The sequence below is a fragment of the Anopheles maculipalpis genome, chromosome 2RL (assembly GCF_943734695.1).
Source record: "Anopheles maculipalpis chromosome 2RL, idAnoMacuDA_375_x, whole genome shotgun sequence".
Taxonomy (NCBI): domain Eukaryota; kingdom Metazoa; phylum Arthropoda; class Insecta; order Diptera; family Culicidae; genus Anopheles; species Anopheles maculipalpis.
Genome location: NC_064871.1, coordinates 49,735,716 through 49,752,388, shown reverse-complemented (window position 1 = coordinate 49,752,388; position 16,673 = coordinate 49,735,716). Strand labels below are relative to the sequence as shown.

Below are 16,673 nucleotides of genomic sequence, written 5' to 3'. Positions count from 1 at the left end.
AACTAATCGCTACGGCAGCGGCAGCGACCAAAGTTGAAATCCTTGGTACAATTGTTAAACAGTTTATGTTAATTTTCTCATAAAGAAAACTGATTGAATTGAGTAGCAAATCAGTAAATAGACTTTCAATTAGCTTTGCTGTGATTCCATGATTTTAAAATTGATTAATATTTATTTTTATTTGGTCATGTGAAATAAATAGAATAAAATTAAGACTTAAAATTCAAAAAGTTAGCTTTAATTGCTGATTTTGAACAGATAATTTCACATGAGATGGAACTTCATCGAAAGAAAACTAACACCAACCACGCGTCTCAAAATTTGCAACAACACTTTAATAGACTCATTTTCATGTTTATAAAGCAAAAACCACCATCCAAAGTACGGCAAAGAGCCACAGCCGATGCAGCTGTTGTTTGATTGCGCTACTCATGCAGTATCATCGTGGAACCCCTTCAAGTGGTATTATAATAAGTCCGAAAAAGGTAAGGGTGACAACATTTGGGCATCATTTCCTTCGTCATGTTACAAATGTTATGCGCGCATTTGTGTGTTGAGGAACTCGGCGAGCGGAACCGCGGTGTACGGGCGCGTGCCCATGCGAACGAAAAAGAGACCCCCCCCCCTTCTCGGAGATGCTTTTCCGTCAATGTGGGTTCTTATCGTCGGTTTTACGACGCTTGAAAACGCGCAGCGTGTGCCAGTGGTTGGTGGAAGAAGGGAACGGAAAGGTGTGCACAAAAACGTAAAGTTGCGTACGCCCAGTAAGCATCACGGGTCCGGTTGTTCCGGGTTGTCGGTGTTTTGAGGAGAATCGTGTGAGGAGCACCTCAGAGAAACTCATCGCTGTACCCTCGCCGGTTTCGTTAGTTTGTTCGTTTCTTCGTGATTGTGATGTTACCTCACCTGGAAAATCGGGAAACGGGTAGCGTGGACGCGTGGCAGGCACGCGTCAACAGCAGCGATGCGCTTCAAAAGACAAGCGGTTAAAGCCAAGCTTCGGATGGCATTTGGTGCAGGAGCCTCTGATCGCTTGTTAAATTGTAGTTTTGTGTTTAACGAAGTAAACGTTTTATTTACCAAAAATTTTGCGAAATAAGGGAACTGAAGCAGTAAACGAAAGCTTAGCTCCAAAGCTTTGCCAAGTAAACGATAAGATAGTTTAATTGTTATATTAAGGGGGAATTTCGAATCGCAAAATAAGAAGGTGCCATGGCTACAACCGTCTTGGATGTGGTGCGCCGATGTTCAACAGGGAATTGTGTCAACAATAGCTTATTTAATAATTTACATTGAGCTTTATCTTAATTCTTCTTCTTCTTTTTGGATTAACGACGATTTTAAGTCACGCCGTCCATCGAATGGCTCCCTAGACTTGCCTTTGAAGTCCGGAAGTCGGACTAGTCATTAGCCGTTTGAAGACCGGCGCCGCTGTCACCTATTCCACCGCTCTTGATTACTAGCCTTGATATGCGGGCTGTCTTGACTAGCAGTTGCAATAATTTTAACGATCAATATCTGAGTCTTTGTGGCTTAATCATAATTATCCATTGGTTATAAACAACAAAAACCTAAGAAAAATTATATAAATGCAATGATTGAATCCTCCGGTGCGACGATTGGCTATTCAACAACGTGGTTATCATCAAGACTAGCAAGTCATTAACTGGCCGGCATGATTTCGAAAGTCGTAAAGCGACAAAACATAACTTTTGGCGGGATTTTTTCATCACTTTTTGACAGAAGGCTGTCAAAAAGATTAAGCCTTTATTGTGAAACTCGACCGATAATTCTTCTTCTTGGTTTTAAGACCTCTAGTCCACGTAGTTGGATAGTCATCAGTCCTCACTACGGAGGGGACGTTCCGAATGGGATTTGAACCCCGGCCCTGTCGTGTAAAGAACGGATATGCTGTCTTGACTAGCAGTTGCAATAATTAAGTTCAATATCTGAGTCTTTGTGGCTTAATCATAACTATTCTCGTGAGATCTATCTACAGGTCGTAGTAGAATGCCAAATGTTTAATAAATCGACGCAGTTTGAGACTGTTCAGTGACCGTCGCGAAAGGATAGTGGTCTTAACCCGTCCCTACTGAGGTTTTGGAAGCCCTTTTGGACCTTTTCTCCGGAGTGAGAGCTCTGGCTATCCAACAACGTGATTATCATTAAGTCTAGCAAGCCATTAACCGGCTGGCATGATCTCAGAAGTCGCAAAGCCTCAAAGCATCTCGTTTATCGATTTTTTTTCATAACTTTTGAATTGAAGGCTATTGAAGCTTTTAGTATGAAAATCGCCAGACACATCTTCACCGATTATGACGGTCAAAGGACTGACCTATTTGACACTAGACATAAATTTTGCTACAATACTATCACTAAAACAATTTTACCAGAATCGCCATGCTGTATTTCTACTAGTTTAAAATTCCTTTTCTTCCTAGAGAGGCGGATGTAGTCTTAGAGACTAAAGATAAACGACAAAAATCTAACAATAATTACTGCAGGCCCAGTCGAATGCCTTCATCGTTCATATCTTAGTGAACAACACCAATAAATTGTAATGCTTTAATACTGACTTTATATTCAAACTCGTCTTCATTAGCCATCATCAAAAGTACTTAGTTGGTTTATTATACTAAGATCGATAACACAGTTTCTATGTCATCCGAAATTATCGTTGCATAGTTCGTGCTTCAAATTGAGTCACTAGTTAACCAACGATTAAATTTGCATCAAATCAAAATCAAGAATTCTCAAAAGGTCTCTGAGGTTATTACCACTGTGTTTTGCGATCGCGCATTTGGCCTGTAGTCCATAGGATCCTTGGGATAGACCAATGTCTTATACAAGTGAAACGGGGTAACACATCACGAAAAACTATCAATGGTCCCACAATTCATCCAACCACGGTACAAACGAAGGATTATCCCTTTCCGCTCTCCGAAACGGAAAGCTTCTTGTGTGAAAGGATATAACAGTCTGCACTATTTGCTCAGAAAGACACCATGACAATAGCAATTGTTCCGATTCGAGCACCTTGAGAAGAAACCATCACAATGGAAGAGTTGGTGGTAAGAGAAGAACAGCAAAGCTTCAATCTGGACACGATCCTTTCCTTTCTTTGCATTGCCGGGAAGTGCAAAAGGGGTGTAAAAATTCGAATATGTCAATGAAGATTTCGGACCCACGTCACCGCGGGTTTCAATGCATCCTCCATATGTGGGACCTAATTTGTTTCCCAGCAGCGCGTAGCACTGCAATCATGCAGGGAAGAAAATGAAATCGTTAATAAAATTGAAAATATTTCAATTCTATGGCCGAGTCCACCACGGTTAAGAAATTGGGAAAAAAGACAGCAAGAAAATAAAGGAATGTCCTGCTTCTTGATGCCTGCATGGCGGCTAGCAAACTTATTTGCAGGTAAGGGTGTGATTGTTCCGCACCGAACAACCCCGTTTTGCGGTTGTGCAAAGAGAAAAAAGAAAGGAAAAACTTTTTCGAAATAATTTGCAAACCATCTCCGGACGGCGAACGGAAGCATTACTTACAGCGGCGTAGAAGCTTCCAGAGTGTGGCATAGTGAGTGCTGCTACGGTAAAGCAAGTTGTAGTGGACGAGTTGAAGAAGATTGCAAAATGCAAGACCGAAATAAATCTACTTAGATGAACAAAATTTTCCAGCTACTTTGCAAACTCTTTTGCCAACGTTTCGTCTTTGTAAGGACTGCAAATGGTAGAAGTTTATTGGGTTTTGATTTTTGGGGAAAATGTTATTCATGGCTTTTTTCTTTTTCGCATGCCAAATGTTCATTCCGTTGATGAACGGACGAACGCTTGTTTTGAGAAAAGTTTGTTGGCTCTTTTGCAGCGATTATTATGCTGGTCTGGACAGTCAAGATGCTGGTAGGTTTCCCTTTGCTTTGTTGTTGATTCTTCCCATCTTGGGTAGCGATCGATCACCGTCGCCGGCCGCACCAGTTACGAGCGGCAGCCAGAAGACGTTGACACACAAAAACACAGCAAAATGAATCTCAACCGAAACCACAACCAACCACGCTGGAAAGACGGTTTAATTACCATGAAGAAGCTCGCACAAAACAATGTCGATAAGTTTTCACGTTGCACGGCTGAGTGAGGACGGCAAGCGTGACGAAGAAAGCAAAGGTAGGTGGAAATTGTGGCCAGCTTCTTTAATGTTTCTTACCAAAGCAGCTGGTTGTTGTTAGGTTTGTCTTTTCGCTTCAACACGCCCCGAGGGATTTTTTGTTCATTCGCACGCGAAAAAAAAGACGACGCTACACCCTGGTAAGGAAGGTATTAATCCACTTTTACACTCTTGAGACTGCGCCCCACAAGAAGAAGATGGTCGCTTGCGTTACGAAAGAAAGGCACTTTAGCCGAGCGTGAAATCGTCTGTTGAATAGCTTGCTTGTCCGTTCAGCCACGTCGATGATTCTTCCAGGCGAGAAGATATCTCTGGTCGCTGGAAAACAAATAGAACCCCTAATTGTACTTATCCCTTCGATAGGGATAGTAGGTCGGGGAAGGAAAGAGAGGAACGCAATGCGAGAACTTTTGAAGATGTCTTAAGCGTTCCGATCATAAAAAGGGAGACAGTGGAAGCGGTCGACAGAAGTCAGTCGGTCCTACGCTTGGCAGCGCGTAAGGAAGCAGAACCTTGAAGCAAAACTTCCCTACACAAAGGGCTTTCGGAACGAGAAGTGTTGGTTTTGGTGTTAATTAAGGAAATCTCTGAAGAAATGAGCGATGTTTACAGAAACTTTTTTACGCCACATTTTACCACTCTAAGGGCTTGGTGAAAACGGCTTGTTGAAACAAAACGACGCATCAGTTACATTAGTAATTTGATAGCCGAAAAGAAGATTGATTCGTTTAACATCTTCACCCCAATAAGAAACGGCCTCTATCAACTTCTCGTCTAGTCAATGCAGGGCGTGGGTTCAAGAAAATAGAAGCAAAGAAGATTATTATTATTTACACGTCAAACAAGATTTCAAAGAAGGGTCGAAGAAGTTGTCTTCGTCGTCGTTTTGTTTGCCGTTCATATCTTGCTCTGCTAGCTGTTACGCCACTTTAGGAAGCCATATCCTTAGGGGTTGAATTGAGATTGTAGTGCGGTGGTATGACAAGGTAGTTACCCTGTCTTAAGAAAAACACACAACGTGCAACAGGTTAGGACAACACAAAAGACCGTACTAAGCAGGTTCAGTGGTTCAGAGGGACCGTGCGAAAGACACTATTGGCACTCAATGGTAAATGAGCTATGGGCGCCACCCTTTAGCTGCTTAGGGGACGAGTGATTGGTGTGGTGTTCGTGGGAAAATTCCGGAAGTAGTTGATATCCGGTGCTTGCGTGATTTGTCGCAATGCACCTGCACAGAGCAACACACAAAAAGAAAAATCACGTGGGAGTGTTCTTTTACGGTTGATGGACCACCCTACCCTACCCCAGCTATAATAGCCATGTTCGCTTTTGCCTGTTGACGCCGCTAGTTGACGACGACGATAGCAAATTTAAATATTTCCGTAAATTATTCATGAAGCCGCATGCATTGTAGAGCGTATGGGAAAATCGACCAGGGCAGAGGGCAAATGACAATGAAAAGAACGCAAAAAAAAAACTCTATCACACATCGCGGCCCTTTCGGTTTAGGGGTGACTTGAGTGTTTTTCTTTCGCCAATCAACCATGAAAGTGAGTTTTACTACTCTTGGGGGCTGGAGAAAAGGAAGCTGTCCTATTGATTAGCTTTTTGGGGATTCAGACAGACGAACTAATATTCTGTCCCAGCTACTTGCCCACGTGCCATCTGGTCTAGGAAAATATTTAAATCAATTAAAGTTTGTCGTAAAACTTTCGCATTCCTCCTCCACATATGAGGTTCCGAGCCGATATTGTCTTGGACAGCATTTCTCGTCAACAAACAGAGCCGCCTACGTCTCGAAAGGAAAAAGCTCTACATGCAGCTCTTCTCCTCTACTTCCTTTACCAGTCCTCACCCAAGCATCTCTAGACGAAGTGGCCTTCCCAAGTCCAAAAGTAAAGTAAAATTTTTAATTATCTTCCCTTTTGGACGAAATTGATTAATGACGATAAGAATTTCCTGTGTGTGAAAGGGCGCACAGACAGCAAAAAGTAAACTTTGTTGGTCGTTCTCCGGAACCTCAAGGATACGGCGATCCGTACACGCGAAATCGAGCCAGCGAGTACAAAAGGGAGATTTTCGACGGGAAATTGTAGGCAACAGTAAGTCACAAGAAATCATGGGAAATTCCTTTACTCCTTACGTGCGTGCAAACACACACCCTCTGGTGCCGGTGGTCGCATGGGTGTTCCGCTCTGGTAAATATCCTGTGAAAGGAAACCCCTCGGGAGACTTCCCGCGTATCCTGCGAATCGGGAGTGTCGCTATTCAAGTCGTCGAGAGTTCGAAAATAAGGGGGAATTGTTATGTGCATTATGCCGCTATTTTTAAGAGTGAAGTAAATTTGTACAATAGTAAGTTCATATACGGACAACTTTAAAGTAATCTCTCAAACCGAATGTCCAGAAAATATCTACTTGAAATACCGTGTGTGTCACACTTGAACGTAGACGACACGACATTAAATTATTCTAGCTTTTCCACCACCCCGTGGGGCTGGGAACACTTATCTAATTTATACAATCCGAGCGGAACTTTACGCTTCCGGTGGAGTGGAGAAATAATTGAAGCGGTTCCGCAAGTCAATCTCCGAGCTATATCTAGTTCACCCAGCTTCATAGCATTGAGACGCCAACCGACCAGATCACTCGCGTGGACATTGGCGGATCACGTGGCGCACCCTCGCTGCCTTGATGTTTTGATATTTTGTTCTCTCGCTCTAGAAGTAATTACCATTTGAAACATCCATCAACAGAAACATCCTCCTCCTCTGAACCTGTCCAGCGGAATCAATAAACCTCGCTGAGTTGGATCCAAAGGGAGGGGGATAACTCTAAACCCCAGAATGGATGCTTCCAGAACTCGGGCATATCTCGGACACTTGCTGCACCTCTTGACCGAAACCCATCCCATCCTCCGTTCCCCGGCGAGATCTCGAACTCGATAGAGAACACGTTCCTATTAGTGGTGGGGTGCTGCGCCCGTGTAGTCGTTCCGTTTCGCGGACTACTGCGCGGCACGATCGGGGCCAAATCTCTAGAATCATATCGCATCATGCAATACTTCCTCACATCCGGTGTTTTGTGCGTGTGTGTATAAAACATTCGAGCAACCCCTTTAGCTTGCTGGCCGCTTATTCCCGGAGACCCTGCGCACGACGGATGCGAAGAATGAACGATGAAGCACGGAGAAACGGCACCCATTGTGTCCCCCGGTGGCACTGTGTCCAAAGTGCAAAGCTCCAAGGGTGAAAAAATACATGTCGCTGCATGTGCTTCCTCACTGCCAATCACCCACCAGGCTGCCCACACTTGTTACAAAGTACCGGCCTAGCAAAATCGCTCGCTACTTCCGATTCTCTCGGCGGTACACTTCGCGCATCGCTGATCGCCACGAATCAACGCGCATATTATTCTAGTTCTCCCACTTGACTTACCGTGTCTGCCGCTGTACCGAGCTCGCCACCCTGGGTGGGAGGGAGTGGGATTTATTTACCTACTGATTGGCCGATGCGCCTGGGGTTGTATTGTCGCCAAACCCTCTCAAGCTGCACGGCTACGGCGCAAAGGCGTCATCCGTTTCGTCGGACACGCATACACGTACTTGTTTGCACATTTGAAAAGTGCGCAATCAAACCGCGTCCCCGTTGTAACGCGACACTGACTGACTCTGTTACACTAGAGAGGTTGTTTAGCTAGGTTACTTTACTTTACCCGCGACGAGCTTAATAACCATTTTCGTACGCCACAGCACACACACACACCCACAGGATGAAGAAACGAATGGAAAAGAACGGGGTGGAAAAAAATAACATCATTTGATTGTCATCGGTCACCCTGAAGTTCCGTAAAAACTCTCCACATTCCTACCCTCGCTCGGTCCCCCTCCCCTTCAGCTCACCCAATGGGAGGTTTGGTTCCGGCCGGCAGAGCTTCCGAGGCGTCATGATCTTTCGACAGTAGTTCCGGTCAATTTTTACTTTCCCTCCAGTGTTGCTACTTTACATTTGCTTTTTGAAAACCGATTGGATGGAAACAAAAAAAAAAAAATAACTTCACCCACAACACGGCGCACGCACACCCCGGCTGCACATTATGGAACCTCGTTTCGCACCGTGGGTGAGGAATGTATTTAGAACCGAACCGGTAGAATTGGTTCCGTTTGAGAATTGTACTTTTCATGCTATTTGGTTGTTGTGTTCTGTTAACTTACCCTCCCTCATTTTCATTCAGGGCCTTCAACTGATGTCTCGAGCAACGCGCGAGTCCATCGACATTTCGACATGAGGTACTCCCCCCCCTCCTTCACTCTGGTTTGAAGTTTTACCCCAGCCCTTTTAGGGAACTAGAAGGTGTAGTACCACCGTCAGGCCCGCCACAACCCGCTCACCCAGCCGGTATACGGGGCAGGTGTGGTTTTGTCGGCTGGAAAGAGGGCGCATCGCTACGCTCGGAAGTTCGGAAATTGCAATCGGAAGTAAATTATGGCTTTAGAGTTCTTTTCATTTCCCGTCACGGATTTCTGAACTGCAGGGAAAACGTCGCTGGACATTATGGGGATTTTTTGTTGTTGTTCTTCTTTGCGCTGCTATTGTAATACGACGCTAAGGTGAAAGAAATAATATTCTGCTCACCTTCGATACAGCCTGCTTACGGACAGAACAGGTCCTTAAAATTAAACGGATAATAATAAGCTCTCAAAATGGGCCCTGATTTAGTCAAAAACTTTCTCGATCAATAATGCATGTCTCAGGGGAAAACTTTTTAAAAATGGTTTTCCAATGACCAGTCCGAGTTGATAAGGGTTGCATCGAAAAAATTATTTAAATTCATAGCTACTTCAAATGAAATCAAGGATGTTCGGCATAGAAAGCCTGACGACTCTTACGAGTTGTTAATGATAGGCCTGATTATCTCTTACAAATGGAAAAGTCTCAAGACAAGCTTGTCAATACAAACGGAAAAAATTGCATTATGAAACCGTTCTTGTGACAGACAAGTTTCGTCAAGCAATTTTTTCGTTAAATCTTCAAAATCAATCTGTCAAAGTGATGACACCAACAAAAACAAAGCCAAAAAGTGTAAAAAATGTTCCTCTTGAGAAGATATTTTGTGTTTTACCTGATATTTTCATATCAAAATGATTTTTCAAATCATGAGAGTGATGATAGCAGTCCGATGACCGATCCTTTGGAACAAACCAATCATCTTTTTGATATGTTCTCGAGGTTGCTATTTTCAGATTTAAGAAACATTTTTGTGTATCGAAGGAAATTTCAATCGATATTCTTAATGAGATTGAATCAAAGTTTCCGCCTGTAAGTGCAAAAAGACTTACACCAAAAGAAATGTTGGCTGCTACGCCGCGGATTCTTGCGGAGGGAAGTTTCCATAATGGCACTGGGAGAGATTTTAATATAGCACTTGCTCAACCATCTTTCTTCGTGGCATTTACCAAGTGCTTAAATATTTTGGAAGCAACGTATGAGCAGCAAGATGCCCGGAGATACTTTTATCCCGTACTTTTCTTCAGGAAGATCCTTTGTGAAGTAAAATACTCACATTTTGGTTGGAACTGCATAAGAAAATGGACTGGAAACATATGGGAACGAGTGAATTTGGCGCCTTTCCGTTCGGAATAGCTGAAGGAAAACAGTTTGACAAATACGAGTCTCCGTTTTTTGTTTGAGAATACAAAATCTTAGCTGTGAACTTGTAAGTTTGCCTTTCGTTAAGTTTTTTTTTCCAACAGACCACACAAACGGCTGTCATAATTCGATTATGCCGTTTTTAACAACTTGTGACAATTTGTATGTGATAATCAGGCCTAATATCAAAAAAACAAAAGAAGAAGATGATTAAAAACGATATTTCGATATTTCTATGTCTAAGTTCTGACGTCCAGCAACGAGTACACTAAAGGCCTGATTGTCAAAGCCAAACGGAAAGCAAATTTTTATTATGGTCTCCCGTTAGAGTCGACGAATGTTTCGTCGATTTTTTGCATACATTCATACTAGGCACAGGTTGCACAGGCATAGGTTCATACATTCACAGATGATTTCAATCGAATAATACCTATCTTTAATTGCTAGTTCTCACTAGAATCAAGAAATTATGAATCAGTTTGGTTTATTAATATACTTTTTGTGGTGTTTTTTTTTCTCGTGGTGGACTCTGGTGGTTCTTGCTTCAGAATAATTCCTGCAAACAACCAAATAAAATTACTAAAACGACTTCAAAATGATTGTCACTATACAAACGATACTTTCACAACTATATACACGCGTTTCCGTTTGGCTCAGGCAATGCAAATTTTTTACTTTCCGTTTGACAAAGATCTGTCATCGACTTTTAAACGTCTGATTTAGCCAAACGGAAAGACATAATACCAAAGTGACAATTATGTGACGTTTGAGAAGTTGTTTGGGTTTCACAATCAGGCCTTAAGTCTAGGAATCCAGTAAAAGGCAATCCAAGTTGAAGAGATCTTATTGCTTTTGTATCGGTAATAATCAATTACAGCTTAAGTACTAGCTTAAGTACATCTTGATGCGTATCTTGTCATGGAAGCAAGAACGAAACGAAAGAAAAATCCTAATAGAACAAACCATTCTATCTACTCGGATAGTATGCGGTCATTTTCAACCGTATCGGTACTCATCCTTTTTATTGCATCCTCTTTTTTTTTTTTTTTTGTATACGCATTTCACAAAACAAAAGCCATCAACTGCAAGTAAAACAGTCGCGGCGGCTAATAAGCCTCTCCACGTTTAGCCTCTCCATTCCTCTCCTACCTAAGCCTTAGTGATGCATTCTGCAGTGTGGAAATTGCATGCACCTTTCATGTGTATTGGATGCCCCGGTTCTTCCACAATTTACCGCCCACCGTTGGATGGACAAAAACAATGACCAAACGGAGAAAAAACCGCATTGTTTGTGTTGGTGGGGTTTTGCGACCACGTGCAGCAAGAGTCCGGCGTGGAGTGAAATGGGATTTGAGAGGGTGTTGAGATTTTTACAATTTTGCAAAGCGTTGTACCAGGAGGCGATGATGCTGGTCTGTGGCCAGGGGTTTTTGCATCCCGAAAGGTCCAAACCTGGAGCAAGGCAGGGCTCAATTTCCGATTGTTATCGTATTGATATGCAGCCTGCATATTCTGAAGGTGCAAACACAAAAGAGACAAACAAGGATAAGAGATCGCAATCGAGAGAAGTTGTGACGTTGTGATGCAAGGAGGAAAAGTGTGTTCTATTCTGATGATTGCAATTCGTGCTCACGTTTGCCCCACCCATTGCCACAAGTTTCCTTCTCATTGACCTCCCCCTCCCCCCCCACCTCCCCAACCCCTTTTCTACCTATCGATACCTGGATGGTCTGATAGATTTGGAAGTAATGAAGAAAATATGCTAATGGAAAATGCTGCAGCAACATGCACTGCAGACCTGGAGGAGGCGAACTTGCTTCTTCCAGTGAACTTTGCATGCATTGTGTGGTGTGTGTGTGTGTGGTCAAAAACATCAAGGAGTTGGGAGCTCGTTCTCTCTCTTTTTGTGTGTGTGTGTGTTGTACTTGCTTTCTTGCCCTTCTCACAGTTACGGCAGTTGGATTGATTCAAAAGGGGCTATTTCTGCAACATCCATTTCGTAATCATTTGCCTGTGGTTCTGTGGAGCTCTGTGTGATTAGAAAAGTTCTGGATTAGTTTCTTATGGCCCTTTTTTTTTTACAGTCTCTGGGTGATTCGAAAAATGGTCAAAGGGTACGTAATATCCTGACGATCAATCTCGTGGCGAAGGTTCTCATTGGGTGTTCTTTTTCCTGGACCCAACCAGCCAGAAAGTAGTCAATTCTTGCTTATTGATTACGAATGAGATCGCAGTCCGCATGACACATCTCATGCAGTATTTCTCTACATGAAAAACAAGACATTAAAAATACCGACATAGCTTCCTCATCAAACGAAACCAACAACGTTTTTGTTTCCAATATTCATAGACACACACAAACACATACACGAAAAGAAATCAAACGAAGGAAACTTGTGCTTCACCTTTGTGGCATGTCGTGAGCATTATTTAAAGACCCATTTCCGGTATGGTTTCGCGCGTCTATCAGTGTCACTTCCGTAAGACATGCTTACGAAATAGCACGAAAGGGAAGGGAGTTCCGTCGACTATCGTATCATGTTGAAGTTTTACTGACTGGAGCATTTAATCACACATCAGCAGGTCGTCTTTCGCGAATGTTTCCGTTTTCTAAATTATTGGCCAGACGGTTTCCGTGCACGAAACACCACGCGGCACGAAACCTTAGGCCCTTACGTCTAGCTCTCAAACATTCCAAGATATGGATCAATCAAAAAATGTGCCAAAAGGAAAGCCTCCCACCATACTAACTTGTGGCAGTAATCGGGGGTTGCCGTGACGCAAAATTAAGGCTGCTGTTCTCACTTGTCAGATGTGAAGCATATCGAGCCTGTTTTACTTCTTCTATCGCTTTCCATTCGTGAATTTTGAATCCAGAAGACAATGTATTGTTTTTCTATGTTAATCGTGCAAGTACATTAGTATGTGCAGAATTGAGGTTAACATTTAAAAATAATACTTGACAGTAACGAATCTCCCCTCTGGGGTGACAATGTTGGCAATCTAGATAGAATTTTTTATGAGGTATTCAACGCAAAAGCCGATTGAGAAATCGTAGTTCAATTGTTGGTGTCCGGTCACTCGCTCACTGAGGGTGGGATGGGCTGAGATCTACCTTAGCGGCGCATTTGCGTTGTTCTTCCCCTTACATTCGGTACATTCGGGTTTTTCCTGCCATTTTTTTTCCTTTTGCAGTAGACTAGTACACAACGCTTCCCCACCAGAGCATTGTGATTTGTCTGTGCTGCCAAGCGAGTCGTACCACACCATTCGCTAAACCTTGCAGCAGTAGTAGCTGTTCAAGCCGTTCGTGAACGGCGATTCGCTGAAAATTCGTTGTTTCGTCACCGTTTGCCATGAACGCATCAATGATCACATCTTTTTGCCCATCTTTTGCGCAACCGACATCCTCATCGACCACCTTCTCTCACCATCTGTACTCAGGTCCGTACCCTTGAGGAGCGGATTGCAACGATGAGAACGTTTTGCATATCAATGCCACTCGCAAACGATATTGATACTTCAGCCGAAGAAAATCGAGTGCAAATATGGAGAAAGTGAGTCGTGCCAACGGCAATATATGTCTCCCGCACTGTATGATGGTCTATCGTCTTTAGTGAAACAATTGCTACACAGTCGTGATAATATGGCGCCAATCTTGCTCCAGCTGATCGATCACAGCCTGACAGAAAAAGAAAAACTAAATAAATAAACTAGATGAACTGTTGCACAAGGAAGCAGCATACGGAACAGTGCTTAACCTCTTGAAGGCTCCTCCGATCATGATGTTGCACTGCTCCATCGAGCACTTTCATAAAAGTTTCGCGAACAGTGAGGGGCGGCCTTCTAGAACTCGTACCATTGGCAGAGAAGTGCATCCTTATGAGTGAACAAGCGAAACAGGGATGGTGCATGCACATCCTGCAGCAAATTGGTGTAGAATCCTTTATTGCAAACCGTGCCAGAGACGGTGAAAGAACCAGGGAGCTGTCCTGATTCGGGGAGGGGGCAGAGCCCGACGATACGATAAATTTGCCTCGAGAAAGAAACGTAACGAACGAACATCAAATGATGCAGTTTTTTCTTGCTGTCGAGCGGTTTTTTTTTTTTTCTACTGCTCACCACACAGCTCCGTTCCGTGGAGTTTCGAAGTCGATTTATTGATCCTGACGAGTCGCTTAATGTGTGCTGCCAGTAAAGCGAGGATGAATTAATGAGAAATTTTCCAAAAAATCAATAGCGCTAGGGTTAATCAATGGCGGGGATTGTTGCTAGCGGAGCACCTCTACAGGAGAAAACTTTTGAAGACAAGGCGCGCGCAAAGCAATTAGTGTTCAGGGAAATTTCGGTTTGATGCACTTTGGCGAACTAAAAAAAGGAGGAATTCGGTAAAACTAAGCAGCAAAGAAGTGATCGGAGTGTAAAAATAGAATAAAACAAATTAAACACCCCGTGTTTAGAGGTGCATGTGAGTAATTCTAGATCGTAATTGTTGATTTTCTTTTCACCGGTGCGCTTCCCCGTTCACTTCCCCCCCAGTTATGGTTGCAAGAAGGAGTGAATCCACCTACACGGAATCAAACTTTGATGCACCGCGATGCACATATGCAACCAAAACAACCTCTTTGCCGACGTATCCTTGGGCAGGGTCGAAAAAAAGGAAGAAAATTTAATTTACCAATTTACCGAAGGAAAACATTTCTTTGGCGTTGCCCCCCCCCCCCCCCTCTCTCTCTCTCTCTCTCTCTCTCTTAAAGTCTTCGTCTTGCACGAATGGAAGAAAAAAAAAACAATCAACTGCAATCAGTAAAATTATCGATGCAACTTCCAAAACTGCACGGAACGTGTGCAACGTAAGTGCATGAAGCGTGGTGGAGTTGCTATGATAATGGTGTACCACCGCTGCTTTTCTTCTTATCGACCGGATGCCATATCACACATAACCTGTCATTGCATGTTGGGCACACTACGACCGCTAGTGAAGTAGCGCGATGGGGTTTTTAGGAGCTGTTTTATTTTCATTTCGATTTACGAAAAATATTTAAACTATCACTTCCAAACCCAGCCCGGGGAGTGGATGAAATGTAGGTGGCATCGGGCCGGTGGTGGAAACGTTCCCGTCCAAAGTGTGCCGCATTCGCGTGCAGAAACGATTATCGAGCCAGGTGAAATGCGCTCAAAGGGCAAACCCAATGCTAGGATGGTTTTGGGTGTATGCAGTAGCACGGTGATGGTGCGAGGGACATCAGGGGAATACGATAACATAGTGGTTTATAATTTATTTCTTGTCATCGACTGCATCACATGCATCGCAGCATTAGTGTGCCGGCAAAAGGGGCGGCGAAAAGAAGCAGTATGCACGGCCAAAAGAGCGGTGAGTTGTGATTTGTTGCAAGGATAGGAGTGAAAGGTTAGTTTGCCGACAGCATTCGGGCTTGTCTCCTCGAGAAAGTGACGACAAGAGGATGTTGTTGTTTGGGGTTTCCTACATTTTTTGTTTTGCGTGTGTGCATTTTCCACTGTTTTGATATCTTTAGAACCCATATGGTTATGTCGGGGCTATACGTGTGGCACTCCTGGCGGGTTGCTGTTGTGTGGACGGGTTGAAACAAAACTTCAAACAGTCGGTGCGCGGGTGACCCGCTGCAATGTGTTTCGGGGCATGTGGTGATAACAAACGTGCTACCGACACATTATCCTTGTTTTGGCTAGAAACAACCACCAACTGGAAGGTGAACATATAACCTCGATGAACTCGGAGGCCCAACTATGACCGCCCATTTAGCTTGTTTAAGATGATGGAACGATTGGTGTGATTTCGCTGTCACACACTCTACTGACTCAACCGGAGTGCATCTTTTATCAATCGTAAATGTCACAACAACCGGGCAATGCATCACAGTGAGTGAGAAGGACCCTTTTTCTTAGTCCCCCAATCAAAACATCAGCGCAGGGCTGGATGCCACAAACGAGCGTTTTATTGCGATGCGTACCGCGCTTAAGGGCGTCCGAGCATTTACTTCATATCTAATCGTTTGCTGGGGTGGAGCATTCGTGGCATTCTTGGCAACGCTATACTAAATAGGGAAAAACGGACAAAACACGAGTTCTAAACACTCACCTGACATCAGTGGTAGTGTTCGGCCTGGTGTCGAATATCGGTAATATTTTGTGGAAGTATCTGTAAGCAATCATAAAACACATTAGTGATATACGGCAATGAACATGGTTGCGTAATAAATAGAAAAACGAAATAGAATCAAGAAAAATTTATAATAAAACACATAAAACAAAATGTATTCGATTTTGAGATAAAGAGTTGGAGTTTTTAACATTTTTTCACAAAAAGAAAACTTATAAAATATTTAACACCGAATCGGTCCGATCTGCTTCGATCTTCAAATGCTTGGTCCGTCCACGCAGCAGCAGCGCACTCTACCGGCCAGTAGGCAAAACAAAGCAGAGGCGCCCTCTTCTGGCTGCTTGCGGAGGTTCGCGCTTAAATTTTATCGTTTTCTTTTTCAATTTTCTTCGCTTCTTTGATGTAGCTGGTGTAAATTAATTTGTTTTGTAAAGAAACGCCTACTTTTTTTTCCCTCGCAAAACTAACCATGAGGTTTGCGAGTTTTAATTACTGAATCTTGGGAAAAATACATAAACCAAAATTACACGAAAATAACGCAGCCAATTAGAGAGGAACAATGTGTATTAAAAGGAAAAGAAACTATTTATGGCAGTATAATAAATTCATTGTGGCATTGTTTTTTTTTTGTTTTTCTTGAATGATACATCACCATATGGGAACCGTTCACACTAATAAAATACTGTTTTCTTCTTCTCTTCTGTTTGCATAATTGCCTTT

The 16,673-nt window shown here is 43.2% G+C and overlaps 1 protein-coding gene across 4 annotated transcripts in view; it reads right to left on the bottom strand.

Moving 5' to 3' along the window:
• The window catches only part of LOC126556637 (homeobox protein prospero), a 97,926-nt gene that overhangs the window by 45,155 nt on the left and 36,098 nt on the right, over positions 1-16,673 (bottom strand). For all 4 annotated transcript variants that reach the window (XM_050212022.1, XM_050212024.1, XM_050212023.1 and 1 more), the window contains exon 2: positions 15,933-15,992. The gene's annotated coding sequence lies outside the window, so the exon portion shown is untranslated. The remainder of the gene's footprint in view (positions 1-15,932; positions 15,993-16,673) is intronic.